The 21301-nt window shown below is 49.0% G+C and overlaps 8 non-coding genes across 8 annotated transcripts; all 8 read right to left on the reverse strand.

Moving 5' to 3' along the window:
- Positions 1-10769: 10769 nt before the first annotated feature.
- On the reverse strand, positions 10770-10842 carry Trnaf-gaa (transfer RNA phenylalanine (anticodon GAA)). Its single transcript has one exon. It is a non-coding gene; the product is annotated as a tRNA-Phe (tRNA).
- Positions 10843-10935: 93 nt separating this feature from the next.
- On the reverse strand, positions 10936-11007 carry Trnaf-gaa (transfer RNA phenylalanine (anticodon GAA)). Its single transcript has one exon. It is a non-coding gene; the product is annotated as a tRNA-Phe (tRNA).
- A 4275-nt stretch (positions 11008-15282) lies between these two features.
- Trnaf-gaa (transfer RNA phenylalanine (anticodon GAA)) lies at positions 15283-15355 on the reverse strand. Its single transcript has one exon. It is a non-coding gene; the product is annotated as a tRNA-Phe (tRNA).
- A 93-nt stretch (positions 15356-15448) lies between these two features.
- On the reverse strand, positions 15449-15521 carry Trnaf-gaa (transfer RNA phenylalanine (anticodon GAA)). Its single transcript has one exon. It is a non-coding gene; the product is annotated as a tRNA-Phe (tRNA).
- Positions 15522-17370: 1849 nt separating this feature from the next.
- Positions 17371-17443, reverse strand: Trnaf-gaa (transfer RNA phenylalanine (anticodon GAA)). The gene has a single exon. It is a non-coding gene; the product is annotated as a tRNA-Phe (tRNA).
- A 93-nt stretch (positions 17444-17536) lies between these two features.
- Positions 17537-17609, reverse strand: Trnaf-gaa (transfer RNA phenylalanine (anticodon GAA)). Its single transcript has one exon. It is a non-coding gene; the product is annotated as a tRNA-Phe (tRNA).
- Positions 17610-17702: 93 nt separating this feature from the next.
- Trnaf-gaa (transfer RNA phenylalanine (anticodon GAA)) lies at positions 17703-17775 on the reverse strand. The gene has a single exon. It is a non-coding gene; the product is annotated as a tRNA-Phe (tRNA).
- Positions 17776-17867: 92 nt separating this feature from the next.
- On the reverse strand, positions 17868-17940 carry Trnaf-gaa (transfer RNA phenylalanine (anticodon GAA)). Its single transcript has one exon. It is a non-coding gene; the product is annotated as a tRNA-Phe (tRNA).
- Positions 17941-21301: the final 3361 nt, after the last annotated feature.

The following is a 21301-nucleotide window of genomic DNA, read 5'->3' on the forward strand; positions in this document are numbered from 1 at the left end:
TAGCGGGACGCAAAAATTTAGCGTTTAGCGTATGCAAAGGCCACAAACGCTGTACTAAAACTCTATTAGCAGCAAAATAGCGTGCGTATGTGAAACCGCTTGCGTTTACAAAGCTGCACGCCGAGCGCGTACGTTTCAAACCTAGTGACATCGTTTAAATACACTGGCAAGCACAGTGTAACGTAGTCAGATATCCACCGTATGCTCAGGCGACAAGCAAGAGCTTATTTTATGTGGGGCTGAGATTGCGCATAAAGGCCCGTTCGCACTTGCGACGAAAGCGCGTGAGAGCGGCAGGAATTCCGTCGCTTTGTCGCGCGACGATCGTTTTTGTCGAATGGTCGGGACAAATTTTGGTTGCGCGACAGAATTCCCGTCGCTTTCGCTCGTTTTCGTCGCAAGCGGGAATGGAAAGTTCTGCCGCTGCCGTCTGCTACGCAGCTCGGAGGTAACCGCGCGATCTGCTCGGGCCGGATGAACGCGCACACTCCCGCACGGCAGCGCCCCAAGCGGCAGACGGCCGCGTACATCGCTCCCGGCGCCCGCCTGGAGCCCGCCCTCGGCACACTAGCCAGTATATTTCAGGCACTATAATGGAGGAAAGATTTTTTGCTTCCGATGAACCTAGTTCTTTGCCCCTGTGTTTTTAAATACGTGAAGTGGTTAGCACGTCGTCCTCACGCAGCTCTGTATCGTCGTAGCATCGCTGATTGTCCGAACGAAGCTTGCATCTAAGCCAATGCAGCGACCGAAGCTGTGTGTGTGTGTGTGCATCGCCTCCTGTGTGTTGTGGACGCGTTCGTTTCGCGATGAAATGCGACATTGTACTTCTGCGGGTGGATAGTGCTTCCCATGGTCTGGATTATCTTTCTCGAACGACGTACCACTCAACCTCGCATGGGGTATGTGCAGTGTGCCTGGCTAAAAGCCTTCTCGCTTGCGCGCCAGAGTTGTGACTTGCTGCTCGTCCCCGCAAACCGGGTGTGAGGTGAGTGCCGTATTTACGACGGGCAGGAGGAGGCAACTCATCGTCTGTCAATCACGGTTCAGACTTGCAACGCATGTTGTGACGTTGCGTTCGTTCGAAACGCATCTCTGGATTGTTTTGAAGTTGAATAAAATGTACGCGTCAAACCCGGGCATTCGGCTCAGGGCGTTCTCTGCGATTGCACCAAAGAAGTGCCACGGGACTTTCTTTATGGTACGTACTCACGTAAGATAAAATCCACGTCGTGTTATGGCCGTGTTGCATTCAATACAAACGGTTAAGCGTTTGTTTACACTTGTTTCGTTTGTCGTAAAATGTCAAAGCACTCCGGCACTCCGCTGGCAGATCAGCCGGCGAGCCGACGCTGAGCAGACGACTCATCTCTTTGCCGGAAGTGCGTGAAAAAGCCGCCCAATAGCAGGATGTCTAGCTCATGACGAACATCTGGGAATCGATGATGTAGACATGTGAAGATGGCGGCGTCCAAAAACACGAAGGAAAGGGTGAGAAAAAAGCGACAAACTTTGCAACAAAAGTGTGAGCTTTCCGCTGCGCGTAAAAGAGTAATACTTGGCACAGGTGACGTTGGCGACCCAATCTAGCGATTGCGCTAGTTCATTTAGTGTGCTCAAAATGCCTTTCAGGGCCCCTTTAAGTTTTTCAACATCTTCTGTTTTGGGAATTAACACCGTGTGAGCAGTTCCGTAAGAAGGTGGCAGTGATTTCAACTTAAACGATTCATTAAAACAACCGCTAATACCGTTTAAATTATCAATGGCGTCTTCAACTTCATTAGATACTATTGGTTGTTGCAGCCACTCCTTTGTTTCATCGTCAAGCTTAGGCATGTTGGTGAGGAATTCTTTCTTGAAGCTTTCAATATCGGCAGAGCGAAAATCAAAAAGCGACTGATAGTGCTCAAAAAAGGCACGCTCGATGTGCTTGCTATCCCCCGAAGTTTCGCCGTTCCAGTCAATCTCGGTTATATGATTACGACGAGCATGCGCTTTCTCGAGCCCCAAGGCCCGCTTTGTCTTTCCCCCGCTATCGCCTGGACCGCCCTTGCTCGTACAAGCGCTCCATGATAGCGCTCTTCGTCGATTATTTCTAGCTTTTGTTTTGTTTGCCTGATGTCGTCATTGTACACGCCCGGCTGTTTGCCCTCCTGCTCTGTCAGCGTTTTTAGTAATTCTCGGAGCGACGTTTCCTTTTCGTTTTGTTGGAACCTTATGCAGCTGGCCCGTTCGATTGCTTCAATTTTTGACGCTTCTTTTGTTAGTTCCCACATTTCCAAGATATTATTTCGGCTGCCCTGTTTGAATTTGCTAATTTGGTCCTTTACTGTGTTGCTGAAATTTTCGTCTTTTATAACCTTTTCATTTAACTTCCATAATTCCCATGTAAAATTGTTCCGACGCTTTTTGTGCCCTATTCTGCACGCGACAAGACAATGATCGCTGAAAGACAATGGCAAAACACTGCAGTTGCTGCACATTGGGACCATTTCCAACGATACGTAAATCCGGTCCAGTCGGGCGTGGCTAGCACCTTGAAAGTGCGTGTATTGCACGCTTCTTGCGCCCTCCAAACATTCGGCAACATCCTCAAGACCGAATTCCACAATATGCTCAGACAACAAATCAGTGCTGACATCCTTGAACGGCCTTTTGCTTGTTTTGTCACGTGCAGTTAAAGGAGCCATGAAGAGAAAACACAAGTTTGGTTCATTCGAAAGATTGCCTCGTTAGAACCATAACGACACCACTTATAACGCAAACTTCGCTCAAATAAGCTACATAATTAGGAAAAAAGGAAATGACCATGCGACCCACCAGCTCATTTTCCGCAACAGAACCTGTGATGTCACTTGGGAATGCTCTGCGATTGGCGGAGGCCGGCAAAAGCAAACGCATGTTAGGCAGGGCTTACAGTTTGCATAGCGAGCTAAATGCCCGTGAAACATACTGCACATTCTTTTTATGACAAAGAACGGTGGAGTAAACGGTTGAAAATCCGAACGAACTCGCAAGCGTGTGCGCCAATGCGTACGAAACTAGCGCCGGCCGAGCTCGACATCTCGCCGTCGCACAGACGAATTTTCGGGTTCGAGGCTCTTCGGGGCCAACGAACCGTTCCAGCACGCACAGCCGCGACCTTGCTTCGTATCGTAATCCCTTCACAGGAGGTTGGCCGTCATATCGCCAACCAGCAAAGGTAAAAATAGAAACGAGGGGAGTAAGGAACAGCAAGAAGCGACGAGATAGTGCCAGTCGTCGCGTAAGTTTCGAATGGTGTTGGCTTGCTGCTGTCGTTACGAGCTCGTTTCCAGTTTACAACCACTGAAAACTTCAGCTTGTTCGAGTACTTTACAATGAAATTTCGTTGCTGCGTTTTGAAATGCCCATGTAGTACGGGCAAATCGTCGAGGGAGTGCGACATCCCCGCCGGTGAGGAGATCTCCTTTCATGTGCTGCCCAACGACGAACCTAGGCGAAGCAAGTGGCTACGTTTTGTGAACTTTGCAAACGGAGGAGAAAAAGAGCTAAAGGAAGTACGAGTGTGCTCGCTTCATTTCCGAGGAAGTGATTACGGCAGGGACCCTTACGTTAGCTCACTCCTGGGACATGCTGGCGCTCGTCGCCGACTTCGTCAAATCGCTCTGACCTTGGGGGAAAAAATGCCGTAAACACCGCGCATTGACGCTCGTATCTTTCTGGTCGAAGCAGAGAGCTCGCGCGAACGGCTTTCCATACACGACACCGGCCAACTGCCATAAGTGATACTGCTACTGAAATTGAACTATTATTAACCGTAATCAAAATACGGCACATACGTACCAGTCTATATTCGTCCGTCGCGACGGGGCTGACGAGGCAGCGGTGCCGACGGCTGGGCGTTCGTCCGTTGCGGCTATCGCGGAATGGTCGCTTTCCCGTCCACCGCGTATCCCACAACTCTTGCCGCTCGTGCACTTAGAAGCATTAAGCGTTTTTGTGGTGTGAGGTTGTTAAATGCAAGCCCAAACTCCTCGGCGAGAGTTTTGTTCTCCGGATCAGGCGATTCCATCAATTCCATGACTAGGGCTGCGGGTGCACTAGGTCAACGCCGCCTGTATAAACAGTGCCTAACGCGTGAGCGAAAAATGGCCAAACAGCCACTCTCCTGTTGCTCTCTCCTACCCTTCCCCGCTCCGTAGCCTTCCAGCGTGCTTTCGTGTCCGCCAGCGAGCGCCGCTTCTCGGAAACTATGCAAAATAGTGGAAAGTTTGTTTAGCGTTCCCGAGGCGGCGCTCCTACGCCTTCTTGTTTTTCACCATGCCTGTCTGTCTTGGTCTGTCACTGATAAAACTTCCTTTGTCACGAAGCAAAATCCCTTGCGCTGCCGCAGGCTGATGCCGGCTTTGCGCGCTTATATACTCGGATCACAGGCCCTGAAATTTTCTGAGTGGGGCATCCCCCCTATATCCCCTCCGCATTTAGGTATTGTTTTGACACCCCTGTTCGCACTCCGCATCGGTACGCACTTCTAAAATTGAGGACTGTACTGTAGAAGCGCCCGGACAGTGTGGCGGAATCGCAGCTGCTTATCCTTTTGTTTCCTATAATTTTCTGAAGTTTACAAGCACGTGATGTTATTGGAAAGTAATCGTAGAAGTAAGCGCCTGAACAAAAAACGTGCACGCAATTTTTTCTTCTCTAAATACTCCAGAAAAAAAATATCAGTAAAATAATGGCTGCCCCATCCGAAAATATCGTTTTCTGTTAGCTATATGTCTACCCGACAATCAGTATGTTCTTAGACTATTTCAGTCCGCCTCCGTCTTTATCTTTGGAAAAATGCAGCAAGTATGAAGCGAGCGACACGTTGAACGAGATCCCCAGTGCGCCACAGAACTAGCGCCCCGTCACGGCTAAGATGTAAGCGAAACAGCCCTTGAAGCCCAACAGGCAAGCTGACAGACACACGTCGTAGAAGTGGGTGCAGCGTTCGCGACTCGCGAGCAGTGACGTAAGGCGAGATGTCCGCCAGCACGCGCCACATAGCGGATCAGTACCTGAACTAAGCGTCCCTACCCTTCCCATTGAAAAGCGCGCGACGCGTCAGGCAATGTTAATACAGGCGGCGTTGACTAGGTTTTACTAGTATTTTTAAAATGGCCGCCGTCTCGATCGACTCCCGCGTGTGGGTGCTATATGGAGTCGACATACTTAGTATCTGTTTCATGGACCGGCTCTATGACGCCATTGTACACGTCACGGAATGTTCAATTTTAGCGGGAGATTTAAAATTTTGGCTTAAATTGCCTTATTTCTCAGTGAATAAAGCATCATTTGCTTCCGGGAAAGCGCTTGGGGTACTATGAAACACCTAATCTTTCGAATAAAACAAACTTTTGTTTTCTCTTCATGGCTCCTTTAACACGCAATTAAAATCTCCTAATAGTATTATTTGCTTATCTGTGGTGAGGTGCTGCCTGATACTATTAAAAAAGTCGGCACGCTCGTCCCCAGAATTGAGGGCATAAATGCACAACACACGCCACTCGACACTGCGAAAAGAGAAATCGCACACCACTAATCGCCCCGACAAACATGACATAACGGTTTGGACAGCCAAGCCCGGTAGCTTTCGCACGAAAAGCACGCAACCCGCCGAAGTGCCGACTGCGTGACTAACACATGCGAAGTACCTCGACGTGAAACGCCGCACCATGCTCTCAGTCTCTGCCTCCCCCTGCACCTTGGTTTCCTGAACCGCCAACACATCAGCTCGGTTAAAAGCCGGTACACTTGGATCTGTTTTCTTTTCCCAGCCAATCCCCTGACGTTGAGTGTAGCTACGTTCAGTGCGAGGTCGTCAGACAGTATCGTCACAGAACAGGGAGGATTTTCGTTCAATTAGAGGCTGAGAGCATGGCGCTTACCTTTCGCGTCTTGAGCTGGCTACGCGCTCCCGCCCGCCGCTGCGCTGTTCCCTGCGTTGCGCTGTTGGGGGGGCGTTTCCGGGGGTTTCCTGTCGGGCGGTATGGTGGGCTTGGGTCTGAACGACGGGCGCCGTATCTTCGTTGTTTTCGCCGGCGGCTCCTCGCTGTTCTTGTTACCACTGCTGTCGTTCCCGTCTGCGGCGTCGAAGTGGGGGCGTTTGACGGTCCCCGCCGGAGTCGCTGCTCCGTCGGTGTCCATCGTTTCCGGGTGTTGCCCCGCTAGTGCGGCGGGGGGCTCGACTGCCGAGCACTTTTCGTCGCTTTTAAGTTTTAACCGAGCTCTCCTCCGGTACTGCCGTCTTTGCTGGGGTGGCCTCCGAGGTTTTCACTTCCTGGGTGAGGCAGCCATTCCTTGGGGTCACGGTGGTAGCTTCGGAGGGCTGGCCACCACCAGCGCCTTTAGCTGCTTCCTCTGCCTCGACGACGTCCATAAGGTGCTCGGTAGTACCCTCGTTGTCAGCGGGCCCCGTCACTGACGCGTACGAGGGCACGCATTGCGTCTCGACGTGACCAAAACGCCGACGCCTGGAACAACGGGGCACCTTGCACTCGCGCCGCACATGGCCCTGACCGTTGCAGCGAAGACACTGCATGGGACATCCCGGTGCCACGACGAGGGCGAGTTCGCCCGCAGCCTTTATCTGGTGCGGCAGGTCGGCAATCTTGAGGCCTCTTTTCAACTTTAGCAGCACCGTCCTCGTCGTGGAACCCTTGTCGTTGACGCCCTGGACGCGCCACCGCTCCCGGATCACCTCGGTCACCTTGCTGTACAGTCGCGTGCGATTTGAAGGTAATCGCGCGAGCTTCGACCGATAAAGACGATAACGCCCACTCGCGGCAATTTTCGGCGTGCCTGGGACCTAGTCTATGCATTCTCCTCTCCCTCGCTCGCTGTTCCTTCGAGCAGTCATCACTCCCGCTACTAGTAAACCACCCTTTCCGATTTGTGGCGATTGTCTGTTGTTGTAATCACTTGTGCGTTTTCTTCTTGGTTATCGTGAACAGCGATAGCAGCCATTGTTATAAATACCCAGTATTTGCCGAAAATGTGTTTGTGCACACCCTTTCGAGAACAGATGTAAGATACAAGTGGGACGTCGTCGCTGCGTGCGCGATAAAAAAAAAGGAAGCGGTTACTGGTTTTGCCGCGGTAGTGATGGCAGCTTGATTAAACAGCAACCGAGGGAGAGAAGAATGCGTAAACTAGGAACCAGGCACTGTAAAACAAGACGCGTGGGGGCGGTATTGCAGTTGTTGGTCGATGCTCGCGCGATTACCTTCAAATCGCACGCGACTGTACGACGCCAGTGCAGCTCGTCGTCGGCTACGCCGTGCAGTAGCCAGTGCAGCTTCAGTCTGACCTGTTGGTCTTGTGGGTCGATGACGACGCACCGCCGGCACTTTACTTGAAGCTCCTTGACAGCGAGCATCTTCTTCGTTGCTTCGGCGCTGTTGAACGTTATTGCCCACACGTGGTTTATCTGGTAAGCCCCCAAGGCGACAACCTCGGGGAGCAGACCAGTCTGTGCGAGCGCATCGCGAAAATCTTCGACCTTAAACGGCCTGGCCTTCACGTCGCCATGCAAAAACAACGTGTTTAAAACGATGCGTCCGGTAGGCAGTTGCGGCAGAATAATCTGGTACTCCTCGTTATCGCTTCCAGTTGGCCTGTTTCCGCGGCTCGGCTGAGCCGCTATCACCGCTCCGCTGGAGCTCATGATTCGCACGTCCGTCCGCGAGCGTGGCCGGAAGTAGAATCACAGAACAGGGAGGATTTTAGAGAAGCAAAGGTCTAGCTTTGCCTGTAGTGCCAGAAAAATCGTAGCGGCGGCGTCGTGAATTACCGTGGGAGCCCGCTTGGTGCCGCTGAAACAAGGCTTTGTAAACATGGCGGATGCTTTTTGCACAGGCCGCTTGAGCTCCTTAATAACATGGCTGCTCTCGCAAGGCAGCCGCCGGCTCGCTGCTCCTGCTGGTTGCTGGCTGGCACGCTGGCCGCGTGTTTACTTGCGCCGCGCTAGTGAAGTGATGTTACGCCAGCTGACCAGATGGCCTCGACTGGCACAGACCACAGTGAGCAGCAAGTGAGAACAAATCGTTTATTGACATCCGCAAGTTTACAGGGCCCAGGACATCATTTCATTTTGATCGCTGCAATTGTACGTCGCTTTCGTGACATTTTTTTTTTTTTTTGCCATAACAACTCGCTCACTTGCGCTAAGATTTCGAACGAAGGGCACACAACCAGCACTCAGTCGACGATGAAAGGCGGCGGTATACAGCGAGCGTCATCAGTTCGCACGTGCGATGTGCCCGCCTTCCGCATCTATCACATTGGAGAGCGGCGACGTTGTCATACACAACATTTTCGCAGCGGCTGCAAGTAGGACGTGACGACGTGCGCTTGGGGCCGGGATTGATCGCAATGTCTCCAGCGAGCAAGAGGCACAACGTGACTGTCGGGCGGCCAGGAAGGGGTGCGCACATGTGGCGGCATACCTTGGGGCGATGCTTCAGCGAGGTGGTGGAAACCAACTCCGTGCACAGCGCGCGAGACAGACTTGTAGTGGCGAGCACGCTCAGACGGGCGCATCCGTCGTGAGGAGCAACACGTACGTTTGGCGAGGTCTGGACCGAGGCGAGTCCGTAAAACGAAGAGTGATGCCAATAGCAAGAGGAGTCGCAGCCTGACTATAGGCCTAGATGCGCCATCACAACAAGTCGATGCGGCGGTACAGCGGCCCCGCTAACACGGGCTCCAACAGGCTCACGCGGGTCGCTGAGCCTTCCCGGTGGCACGTATCACACTCACTGCATGTTCACAGCGCAGAAATACTCAAGAAAACTAGATTTGACAAGACCACCACAGAGAATACGTTAACCGCAATCCAGCTTGGCTTAGCTTGGCTTTGTGGTTGCGAATTCACAAGCGAGGTGGTTCACCAGTCGGCTGTTCGTAAAAAGTTGCGTACATTTTGCTCAACAGATGTTTGATAAAAAACTTGTTAATAATCTTTTTAAACAACACATTGTAAGCGAACTTTGTTGGCTCTCTGAGTCATGGAATGAATGTTTTGTATTCTCTACCAAAAGTAACCTCTCGGTTGCGCCGTCTGGTGGACTTGATTAAGAAAGCTGCCGCTGTAGGTTGCCATGTTGCTGTCGATTTTTACGCCGCCTATAGGGAAACCAAGGAACGTCCAAGCTTGAGAGGCCTGGTAGAATCACAGGTAGAATCACAGAACAGGGAGGATTTTAGAGAAGCAAAGGTCTAGCTTTGCCTGTAGTGCCAGAAAAGTCGTAGCGGCGGCGTCGTGAACTACCGAGGGAGCCCGCTTGGTGCCGCTGAAACAAGGCTTTGTAAACATGGCGGATGCTTTTTGCACAGGCCGCTTGAGCTCCTTAATAACATGGCTGCTCTCGCACGGCAGCCGCCGGCTCGCTGCTCCTGCTGGTTGCTGGCTGGCACGCTGGCCACGTGTTTACTTGCGCCGCGTTAGTGAAGTAATGTTACGCCAGGTGACCAGATGGCCTCGACTGGCACAGACCACAGTGAGCAGCAAGTGAGAACAAATCGTTTATTGACATCCGCAAGTTTACAGGGGCCAGGATATCATTTCATTTCGATCGCTGCAATTGTACGTCGCTTTCGTGACATTTTTTTTTGCCATAACAACTCGTTCACTTGCGCTAAGATTTCGAACGAAGGGCACACAACCAGCACTCAGTCGACGATGAAAGGCGGCGGTATACAGCGAGCGTCATCAGTTCGCACGTGCGATGTGCCCACCTTCCGCATCCATCACATTGGAGAGCGGCGACGTTGTCATACACAACCTTTTCGCAGCGGCTGCAAGTAGGACGTGACGACGTGCGCTTGGGGCCGGGATTGATCGCAATGTCTCCAGCGAGCAAGAGGCACAACGTGACTGTCGGGCGGCCAGGAAGGGGTGCGCACATGTGGCGGCATACCTTCGAGCGATGCTTCAGCGAGGTGGTGGGAACCAACTCCGTGCACACCGCGCGAGACAGACTTGTAGTGGCGAGCACGCTCAGACGGGCGCATCCGTCGTGAGGAGCAACACGTACGTTTGGCGAGGTCTGGACCGAGGCGAGTCCGTAAAACGAAGAGTGATGCCAATAGCAAGAGGAGTCGCAGCCTGGCTACAGGCCTAGATGCGCCATCAGAACAAGTCGATGCGGCGGTACAGCGGCCCCGCTAACACGGGCTCCAACAGGCTCACGCGGGTCGCTGAGCCTTCCCGGTGGCACGTATCACGCTTACTGCATGTTCACAGCGCAGAAATACTCAAGAAAACTAGATTTGACAAGACCACAGAGAACAAGTTAACCGCAATCCAGTTTGGCTTAGCTTGGCTTTGTGGTTGCGAATTCACAAGCGAGGTGGTGCACCAGTCGGCTGTTCGTAAAAAGTTGCGTACATTTTGCTCAACACATGTTTGATGCGGAACTTGTTAATAATCTTTTTAAACAACACATTGTAAGCGAACTTTGTTGGCTCTCTGAGTCACGGAATGAATGTTTTGTATTCTCTACCAAAAGTAACCTCTCGGTTGCGCCGTCTGGTGGACTTGATTTCGAAAACTGCCGCTGTAGGTTGGTGTGGATTTTTACGCCGCCTATAGGGAAACCAAGGAACGTCCAAGCTTGAGAGGCCTGGTAGAATCGACTGAGCTATCTCGGCTGTCAAGAGCTGACAGTTGTTTTCACGAGGACTGCAATGACGGAGAATGAGCGGAATAAAACCAGGTGTATCGAGCGCAAAAAGTATGTACGTGCCGAAACCCGGGATCGAACCAGGGACCTTTAGATCTTCAGTCTAACGCTCTCCCAACTGAGCTATTTCTTCTGGGTGAGAGCTGACAGCTGTTTTCACGAAGAGTGCAATGACGGCGAATGAGCCGAATAAAATCAAGTGTATCGAGCACAAAAAGGAAGTACGTGCCGAACCCTGGATCGAACCAGGGACCTACAGATCTTCAGTCTAACGCTCTCCCAACTGAGCTATTTCGGCTGGGTGAGAGCTGGCAGTTGTTTTCACGAGGAGTGCAATGACGGCGAATGAGCGGAATAAAATCAAGTGTATCGAGCACAAAAAGGAAGTACGTGCGAAACCCGGGATCGAACCAGGAACCTTTAGATCTTCAGTCTAACGCTCTCCCAACTGAGCTATTTCTTTTTTTTCTTTATTCCCTGCATTTTCTAGGTTTACACACTATTATCGGTTTAAAACCCACCGGCCAGACTTTGGATGGGGAAAACTGCTAAAAACGCCAAAACTTGCAAGGTTCCCAAAATCATGCAGCCACTCGGTTTCTATACATTGAATCTCGTACACTTTGTGGAGTAACTTAACGTTCTCTGCAAAATACTGAGACACAGTCTTCGCATCTACATCGGAGTGCCTTACAGCCATTCGACTTCGCCATATTGCGTACAGGCCTAACAGCATGACAAGGTCACATGGTAAGCCATTTAGGGCTTCTACTGAAAGAAAACGGATACCATGCGCTGTGAGTGGGAATTCTTTCTTTAACGTCCTCTGCAGGACGTCCCAAAAAAAGATGGCGTCCCAACACTCAATGAAGACGTGCTCTATTGTCTCTGGTTTCTGACAGACGAGGCAACTAGTTGGCCAAGGTACAAACAATCCTTTTCCTTCCATCCATGTTTTTACTGGGAGGGTTTCTGTATGTAATTTAAAAAAGAATGTCTTCACTGAGGCCGGGACAACCATCTTCTTAACACGGCAAAGAACATCCTGGCCAAGGCCCAGATTGTACAATGCCCGATACAACGGCACAGGGAACAGCATCTCTTTCAGGTGCATGATTAAAGGTTTCCTTTCAACCGTTGACAGATATTCAAACGAAAAACGTGCACCCAGAAATCTGACAGCAAGCACCACTTCTTTCAGGTACCCTTTTACCACACAACAAACATCATCACTTGACGATACAATGTATTCGGGAAGCTCTTTCACCAGTGCCACTTGTAGGAAAGTACGGAGAAATGGGTCTGGGGTGTCCCTCAAAAAAAGAAACCTATTCACAATTTGCCGCACAAAAATGTGTGACAGACCTACCCCTCCTTCCTTAACTCTACGAAAAAGATAAATCCTGCTCATTCGCTCCCACGTGGATCCCCACACAAATACAGCGCACACTCGATGTATCTTTTGCACGTGCAATCGTGAACAGTGCAGCACCTGCATCACGTACCATAGTTTCACGAGAAAGAACAGGTTGCATACACTTGCCCGTGCAAAAATAGACAAAGCCCTGCCTCCCCATTTGATTGGCTTTTCCCGCAATTTTTTTGTCTCCTCCTGCCAGTATGCATTGGTGACCTGATAGCAGTCCAGCGGCACACCGAGATAGCGCGATGGTATGACCGTCCACGATACGTTTTCAAATACGTCTGGCGTCGAGCTCCATTCCCCGTGCCAAAAACCCGTGCACTTTTCCCAGTTCACCGAGCTGCCAGTGACGGAGCAGAATTCTTTGGTGACTGCTACTGCACTACTCACACTTCTTTTGTCAACACAAAACAAAGCAACATCATCTGCGTATGCAAGAAGACGCACCTCACTTGAGTGCAACTGAAAGCCATGAATGTCCTGACTATGCAGAATCTTCAGACAGAAAGGTTCAAGAAATATTGAAAAAAGAAGGGGGCTAATTGGACAGCCCTGCCTAACAGAAGACAAAACAGGAATTCGCTCAGTGACGCTTTTGTTAATAATTAACTGCGTAAAGCAGTTGCTATAGGCCATGGAAACACCCTTTATCACCACCTCACCAAGGTTTACATGTTTAAGAACACAGAATAGAACCTTGTGACAAACCCGGTCAAAGGCCTTTTCGAAGTCGACTTGCAATACTGCTACTTTTCTGAATAACATTTCGCAACACTGTAAAACGCTCCGCGCCACGTGAGCATTGGTCACAATGCTCCTCCCGCGGATACCACACGTCTGGTACGGCCCCACTATGGTCTTGATTACTGTTTGCAAACGTTTCGCAAGTACTTTCATTAAAATTTTGTAATCAACATTAGCCAGTGTTATTGGCCTGTAACCTGACACTGACTGCAGCTTTACGATGTCCTCGGATTTCGGTATTAACACCGTATGTGTCCTTGAAAATGACGGCGGAAGGGATTGCCTCTCATACGCCTCTTTAAATACAGCATACAAAAAAGGGCAAATTTTCCCGCAGTGTTTCTTGTAAAACTCAGCTATTAGCCCGTCTGGCCCCGGTGTTTTGCTAGTTTGTAATTCAGCTATTGCGTTCTCTATTTCCGCAAATGATATCGGTTCTTCTAAAGTGCGTATAACTTCCGAATCGAGCCGTGGAAGCAGGGGTAGAAACGTTTCTTCGAACTCGTCCATTCTAGGCGAGCTGGGACCAAACAGCTGGGTGTAATGCTCGACAAACGCATTTTGTATGCATGTTTTATCTTCAGTCAATCGACCACGATACATTATGCTCTCAATATCGCTCTTTCTGGCATACCGCGTTTCGTCGCAAAGCGCCCGCCTTGTTGGCTGCTCTCCGGCCAGAAACCTTTCTGCGCGTGCGCGTACAATCGCCCCTTCAAACCTGATCTTGTCTATTGCTTCCAGCTTACTTTTTATCTCCGCGACATCTTCATTAAACAAACCTGGCATGTCGCTTTCCAGTTTCAGCAACTGAGTCAAGTTAGAGCGCAGTTTTTCCACTGTTCTTCTTTCGAACTTTTTTAGCACGCTTGCTCTTTCTACCTGCTTCTATTTTAACTTCTTGCTTAAAAAGCTCCCACTTAGTGCCCCAGTCAGTGTCGTAATCTTCCAAGTGTTTAATCAAACTAACATCCACTTTATCGCAAAATACAGGGTCATTCAGTAGTCTTGCGTTTAATTTCCATAAATCCCAGTTAAACTTGTTCACTTTCTCTTTTCGCTTCCCAATCGTGAACGAAACCAAGCAATGATCACTGAAAGAAACATTTTCTACCGAATACGAGTTACATTCCTCGGCCACTTCCAACGACACATATGCCCGGTCGAGGCGCGCATGACTTGATCCCTGAAAGTGCGTGAAACGCAGACATTTAGAAGGTGGGGCGAACTGACCGACGTCCATAAGCTCGTATTCCTCAATGAGCTCTACCAACACTTTCGTACTTTCGTCTATAAACGGTGTGCCACCACTTTTGTCTTCACTCGCGCAGACGCAGTTAAAATCTCCTAGTAGCAACACGTTTTTTTCACACCCCAAGTACCCCCTGATTGATTGGAAAAATTCAAGTCTGCCCCGTACTCTATTTGGGGCATAAACGCATATTAAACGAAACGCTACATCTACAAACGTAAAATCACACAAGACAAGCCTTCCTGACTCACAGGAAATCACGTTTTCTACACTCAGATCCGTTGAATTTTTCAACAAAACACAACACCCCGCAGAAGCCACTACTGCATGGCTGACGCAGACACTGTAATTATTTCCAAACTGTTTAACAAAGCTGTCAGTGCGGTTCTCACTTTCAATTTTCGTTTCTTGTATTGCTAGCACGTCGATTTCATTTTCATTTAGCAACCGTTTCAGTTGGCATTGCTTTCGCCTCTCTCCTAGCCCCCTGACGTTGAGCGTGCCTACGCGGAGTGGTTTTTTAAAAGTCATTTTTCTCGAAGTGAGAACCACACGGAGAGCCTAGTTTGGAAAATACATCGCTTACTCTGAAGCACTCCACGTTTCAATGAAGAGCTTACGTGGTCGTCCAGTGCGTACGAGTTGGCCTGCCGTGCCTGAAACGTTCTTCGCACACCCCCTTCATACAGCACTTTCAAGTTTTCGCTGACCTCGGAACACGTTCAGTCGAAACGTTCGGCTTCGGCCTGAGCGTTGCCCTTCGTAGTGACGTTGCTTTAAGCGGGGGCCCCTCCACGTTTTCACTTTGGCTGTTCGACTCACTACTACTGCGTTTTCTCACACCACTAGCGGCGTTAGCCATTTCCTCGTCGCTTGTTGCCCCTTCCAAAGTTGGCGTAGCAGTTGACACTGTCACACCAGCTGTCGTTGCACCATCCTTGATAGACGTGCCCTTCCCCGGGCTCTGCTCGAGACGACTCGGCGACTCGACACTTCCTGGATTTCCGCCTTCTCCACCTTTTTCGGGCGGTGGCTCCACCGTCCAACTGAGCTATTTCGGCTGGGTGAGAGCTGGCAGTTGTTTTCACGAGGACTGCAATGACGGCGAATGAGCGGAATAAAACCAAGTGTATCAAGAACAAAAACGAAGTACGTGCCGAAACCCGGGATCGAACCAGGGACCTTTAGATCTTCAGTCTAACGCTCTCCCAACTGAGCTATTTCGGCTGGGTGAGAGCTGGCAGTTGTTTTCACGAGGACTGCAATGACGGCGAATGAGCGGAATAAAATCAAGTGTATCGAGCACAAAAAGGAAGTACGTGCCGAAACCCGGGATCGAACCAGGGACCTTTAGCTCTTCAGTCTAACGCTCTCCCAACTGAGCTATTACGGCTTTTTTTTTCTTTATTGCCTGGTTTTGAAAACACACAAAACATTACAGATCATCACAATAAAACACTCAACTCAGGAAAAATGGGGCTGCCAGCGAATAACGGGCTGGCGTTGTCATTAAAAAAGCCTGATCTTTGTCAGCTGCTCCATTTCTGGCAGCCAAACCGGGAATAACTCCCGAGACTTAATAATTTCGACAAAGCGACCAACACTCTCTTTGAAATACTGTAGTGCAAAACGGGCATCGACATCATTATACAGTCTTGCTGTGCGCGAGCGCCATATGCTATGGAGGCCCAGTACCATTACTAAATCATAAGGCACTCCAGCCTCATTGTCCACTGCAAGAAATCGTATACCGTGAGGGTTTAACGGAAAGTCTTTTCGTAATGTCCTTTGTAGAACATCCCATAAATTCACCCCCTCACAACAATGCATAAACATGTGGTCGATTGTCTCTGGTAATTTACATCTAAAACAGTCTGTCCCCCATGGTACAAATAGCCCCCTCTGTTCCATAAATGTTCTTACTAATAATGTACCTGTATGCAGCCTAAAGAAAAAAGACTTGACCCCTGGCTGAATTTGCATCTTTTTCACCCTCTTAAGAACGTCCTTGCCTGGGCCTCCAGAGTACATAGCTCTGTACATTGGCACAGGGAACACGGTATCCGCAATATCGTTATACAGGTTTTTCCTTTTTACCGTACTTAAGTATTCTTTTGTAAACCGCGCGTTCAAAAAATTTACACTTCCAACGACTTCTTTGAAAAAACCAAAAATGCCTCCATGCGTATGCCCAGTGGTTACAACAAAGTCAGGCAGAAGCCTGCCCAACCTTACCTGACATACTGTCCTCAGAAAGGGGTCCCTTACATCCCTTACAAACAGAAATCTATTTACAAGCTGTCGCACAAATAAGTGCGCTAATCCCAGACCCCCATCTTTGATTCGCCTGAACAGGTTGGTGCGGCTGCACCTCTCCCAATTCGAGGCCCACACGAAAACAGCAAGGACCCGATGCAGCTTTTGCACATTTGCACGCGAACAGTGCAGCACTTGCATCACTACCACAGTTTACTAACGAAAAACAGGTTGCACACTGTTGCCCTAGCAAAGGTTGACAAATACGCCCCCCTCCACTTGTTTGCCTTTGCTCGTGTCTCCTGTGCTAGTTCGTGCCAATACGGCTCACTATCTTTATAAAACTGTAGCGGGGCTCCCAGGTACTTTACGGGTGTTGTTACCCAGCTTACGTTGACGAAAGTGTCAGGGGTTGATTGCCATTCTCCATGCCAGAACCCCAGGCACTTTCCCCAATTTACAAGGCTCCCTGTCATAGTACTAAACTGTTTTGTTATCTCAACTACTTTACTGATACTGTCTGTTCTCACAGAATACCGCAATGTCGTCTGCATAAGCCAATACTTTTACCTCGGCCTCATGCACTCGGAACCCTCGAATTTCGATGTCTGTGAGGATACGTAAACACAATGTTTCAATATAAATGCAGAACAAAAGTGGACTGAGGCGGCAGCCCTGGCGTACAGAGCGTTGCACGTTAATGGGCGCTCCCAATGCTTTGTTCACAACTAACCGCGTGGTGCAATTCCGGTACGCCAATGCTACCCCCTCTTTGATAACTGAACCGACGTTGATATAATCCAAAATAGAGAACAATACTTCGTGTGATACACAATCAAAGGCCTTTTCAAGGTCTAGCTGAAGCACAGCGACTCCCACTGAGCTATTACGGCTGGGGGAGAGCTGGCAGTTGTTTTCACGAGGACTGCAATGACGGCGAATGAGCGGAATAAAATCAAGTGTATCGAGAACAAAAACGAAGTACGTGCCGAAACCCGGGATCGAACCAGGGGCCTTTAGATCTTCAGTCTAACGCTCTCCCAAATGAGCTATTTCGGCTGGGTGAGAGGTGGCAGCTGTTTTCACGAAGAGTGCAATGACGGCGAATGAGCGGAATAAAATCAGGTGTATCGAGCTCAAAAAGGATGTACGTGCCGAAACACGGGATCGAACCAGGGACCTTTACATCTTCACAATAACGCTCTCCCAACTGAGCTATTTCGGCTGGGTGAGAGCTGGCACTTGTTTTCACGAGGACTGCAATGACGGCGAATAAGCGGAATAAAATCAAGTGTATCGAGCACAAAAAGGAAGTACGTGCCGAAACCCGGGATCGAACCAGGGACCTTTAGATCTTCAGTCTAACGCTCTCCCAAATGAGCTATTTCGGCTGGGTGAGAGGTGGCAGCTGATTCACGAAGAGTGCAATGACGGCGAATGAGCGGAATAAAATCAGGTTTATCGAGCTCAAAAAGGATGTACGTGCCGAAACCCGGGATCGAACCAGGGACCTTTAGATCTTCAGTCTAACGCTCTCCCAACTGAGCTATTTCGGCTGGGCGAGAGCTGACAGCTGTTTTCACGAAGAATGCAATGACGGTGAGTGAGCGGAATAAAACCAAGTGTATCGAGCACAAAAGGAAGTACGTGCCGAAACCCGGGATCGAACCAGGGACCTTTAGATCTTCAGTCTAACGCTCTCCCAACTGAGCTATTCCTTTTTTTTTTCTTTATTGCCGGTTTCAAACAAAATCCAGAAACAACGGTACATATGATAAAATCGCTGACTTCACTCAAGCCAGCGCTACATAACTAAAAACGGGGCATAGACAATACCTTTTCAAATTCATGCAACCATTCAGGAGTACAGTTCTGACTCTTCCACATTTCTACAATACGTTGGGCACTCTCACAGAAATACTGCCTTGCTGGTCTTCCGTCTACGTCACAGTGCCGAAACGCCATTCGAGACCTCCATATTCCGTGGAGGACCAGCAACATCACTAGGTCGTAAGGCACTCCGTTATCGTTTTGCACTGCCAGAAACCGGATGCCATAAGGGCTCAACGGAAACTCCTTTTTCAATGTTCGCTGAAGAACGTCCCACAAAAACACCCCATCCCAACAATCCAAAAAAACATGTTCCACCGTCTCGGGCTTTTTACACAAAGAACAGTCCACACCCCATGGCACAAACAGACCCTTTTCTAACATCCATGTTTTAACTGGTAACACTCCACAGTGCAGTTTAAAGAAAAATGTTTTAACACCCGGGGGAATGGCCATAGCTTTTACACGTTTCAAAACGTTCTGCCCGGGGCCCACCGGAAACATGGATCGGTATAAAGGAACAGGAAAACAGATTTCAGCAAGGTCTTTATACAACTTTTTCTTCGACACAGCACTCAAGTACTCCATAGAGAACCGTACACAAAGAAATTGTGTCGCTTGAACAACTTCTTTTAAATACCCGTGTACTCCTCCATTATAGCTTTGACATGACTTAACAATAAATTGGGGCAATAGCCTGCCTAACCTGACTTGAATAACAGTGCGCAGGAAGGGGTCCTTTACCTCGCGCAAGAAATAAAAACGATTCACCACTTGTCTCAAAAAAAGATGCGAGAGCGATAAACCGCCTTCGCGTACTCTTCGAAAAAGATTCGTCCTACTCGTCCTTTCCCAGGACGAGCCCCAAACAAAAACAGCACAAACGCGATGCAGCCTCTGAACACTAGCGCGAGAACAGTGAATCACTTGCAAAACGTACCAAAGTTTCGCGAACAAAAATATGTTGCACACCGTTGCGCGCGCGAACATCGACAGCGCACGCCCCTTCCCTTCCCACTTTTCCGCTTTATCACGCATCGCAGTCGTCCGGCTTCGCCAGTACGGATCGCTATCTCTGTAGTTTTCAAGTGGCACGCCTAAGTATTTGACCGGCACAACCTGCCAGTTCATACCTTCAAAGACACTAGGGGTTACGTCCCAATTGCCGGGCCAGAATCCCATGCACTTGCTCCAATTTACAGAGCTCCCAGTATACTCACAAAATGTCTTAAGCAACGCAACTGCATTGCTAATACTTTTTCTGTCTCGACAAAATAAAGCGATATCGTCCGCGTATGCCAATACACGTACCTCGCACGCCTGCAACTGGAAACCATGAATATTATTGCTGTTTATTATGCTTGCACAAAACGACTCGATGTACAAACAAAAGAGCAAAGGGGACAGCGGGCATCCTTGCCGCACTGAACGCGTGACAGTTATTTGACGGCTCACTGACTTATTTATTACCAGCCTTGTTGAACACTCCTTATACGCCATTCTTACGCCCTCCGTTATTACTTTTCCTAGGTTTATGTTTTCCAAAATAGTATAGAGTAGCTCATGTGAGACCTTATCAAAGGCCTTTTCAAGGTCTATTTGTAGCATGGCTACAACCTCATCCATTCCGTCACAACACTCGAGAATGCTCCGTGCTATGTGTATATTACTAGTTATAGGCCTTCCTTTTATTCCACATGTTTGGTGTTCGCCTACTATGTCTATTATCACACTCTGTAACCTCCTTGCTAAGACTTTCATTAATATTTTATAATCTACATTCGTTAAAGATATCGGCCTATACGCAGTAACTTTTCTGAGCTCTTCTTTTACATCTGTTTTGGGTATCAGAACAGTGTGCGATTGTGAGAACGAGGGTGGAAGTCTTCCTAGTGTGTACGCTTCTGTGTACAGGTCACATAACACTGGACTTAGGTGATTGCGGAAAGCTTTGTAGAACGCAGTGCACAACCCGTCAGGGCCTGGAGACTTTCCAGGACTTAATTCATCGATAGCCTTCCTAACTTCTTCTACTGTAATTGGTAATTCTAAATTTTCTTTTACCTCTGCATCTATCGTCGACAACAAATTTAAAAAATTGTCCTTAAATCGTTCTAAGTCTACAGGTTGACACGAAAACAAACCATCATAAAACTCACAAAAAGCATTGCTAATTGCTTGTTGTTCATCGAGAACCTGCCCTTTATACTCTATTTCCGCGATAGAGTTGCGGGTAGCGTATCTCTTTTCAGAGCTAAGTGCTCTCTTTGTAGGGGCTTCCCCTAACATGAACTTTTCCGCACGAGCTCGCACTATCGCGCCATGATATTTTTCTTGTTCTATAGCCTCTATCTGATGTTTCAAAGTTTTAATGTCTTCCTTGAACAGTCCAGGTGACTTGCACTCTAGTGCAGAAAGCGTCTCCAGGTTTGCTCTAAGCAGGGCTTCCTTTTTTCTTTTCTCATAATTTAAGGCAGCTGACCTTTCCAATGCTGACATCTTAATTTCTGCTTTGAAGTTCTCCCACTTAGAGGCACAGTCACATGTATCCTGTTCAAGGTTCCTAATCTTTTTCGTCACTTCTTTTACAAATTCTTCATCCTTCAACAATAAGCTGTTCATTTTCCACAAATCCCAGTTGAACGACTTTTTATCTTTGCGCTTTCCAATCAAGAACGACACCAGGCAATGGTCGCTGAACGACACGGGTGTAACACTATACTCCGAGCACTCCGGCAGAAGTTCTAACGAAATATATGCTCGGTCTAATCTTGCGTGGCTCGTGCCTTGAAAGTGGGTGAATTGGATCTGCGTCTTACATTCCAACGCATCCCCCACGTCTTCCAAACCAAAATCTGCCGCGATACCAGTCAATGCAATCGTGCTTCCGTCGCGATAAGGAGTACAAGTAGATTTATCGCGAGCCGAGCACACACAATTAAAATCTCCCATTAACACGACAACCCGTTCTGTGCCAAGCCACGCCCGCAATTCTTCGAAAAACACTTTCCTTTCATCGGCTTTTGTCGGCGCGTACACGCAAACAATACGCCATTCTTTTGAGGCAAAAATAAAATCACAAATAAC

This window comes from Haemaphysalis longicornis, unplaced genomic scaffold, assembly GCF_048455015.1.
Source record: "Haemaphysalis longicornis isolate Haplotype H1 unplaced genomic scaffold, Haemaphysalis longicornis Haplotype H1 scaffold_1, whole genome shotgun sequence".
In the NCBI taxonomy this organism is placed as follows: domain Eukaryota; kingdom Metazoa; phylum Arthropoda; class Arachnida; order Ixodida; family Ixodidae; genus Haemaphysalis; species Haemaphysalis longicornis.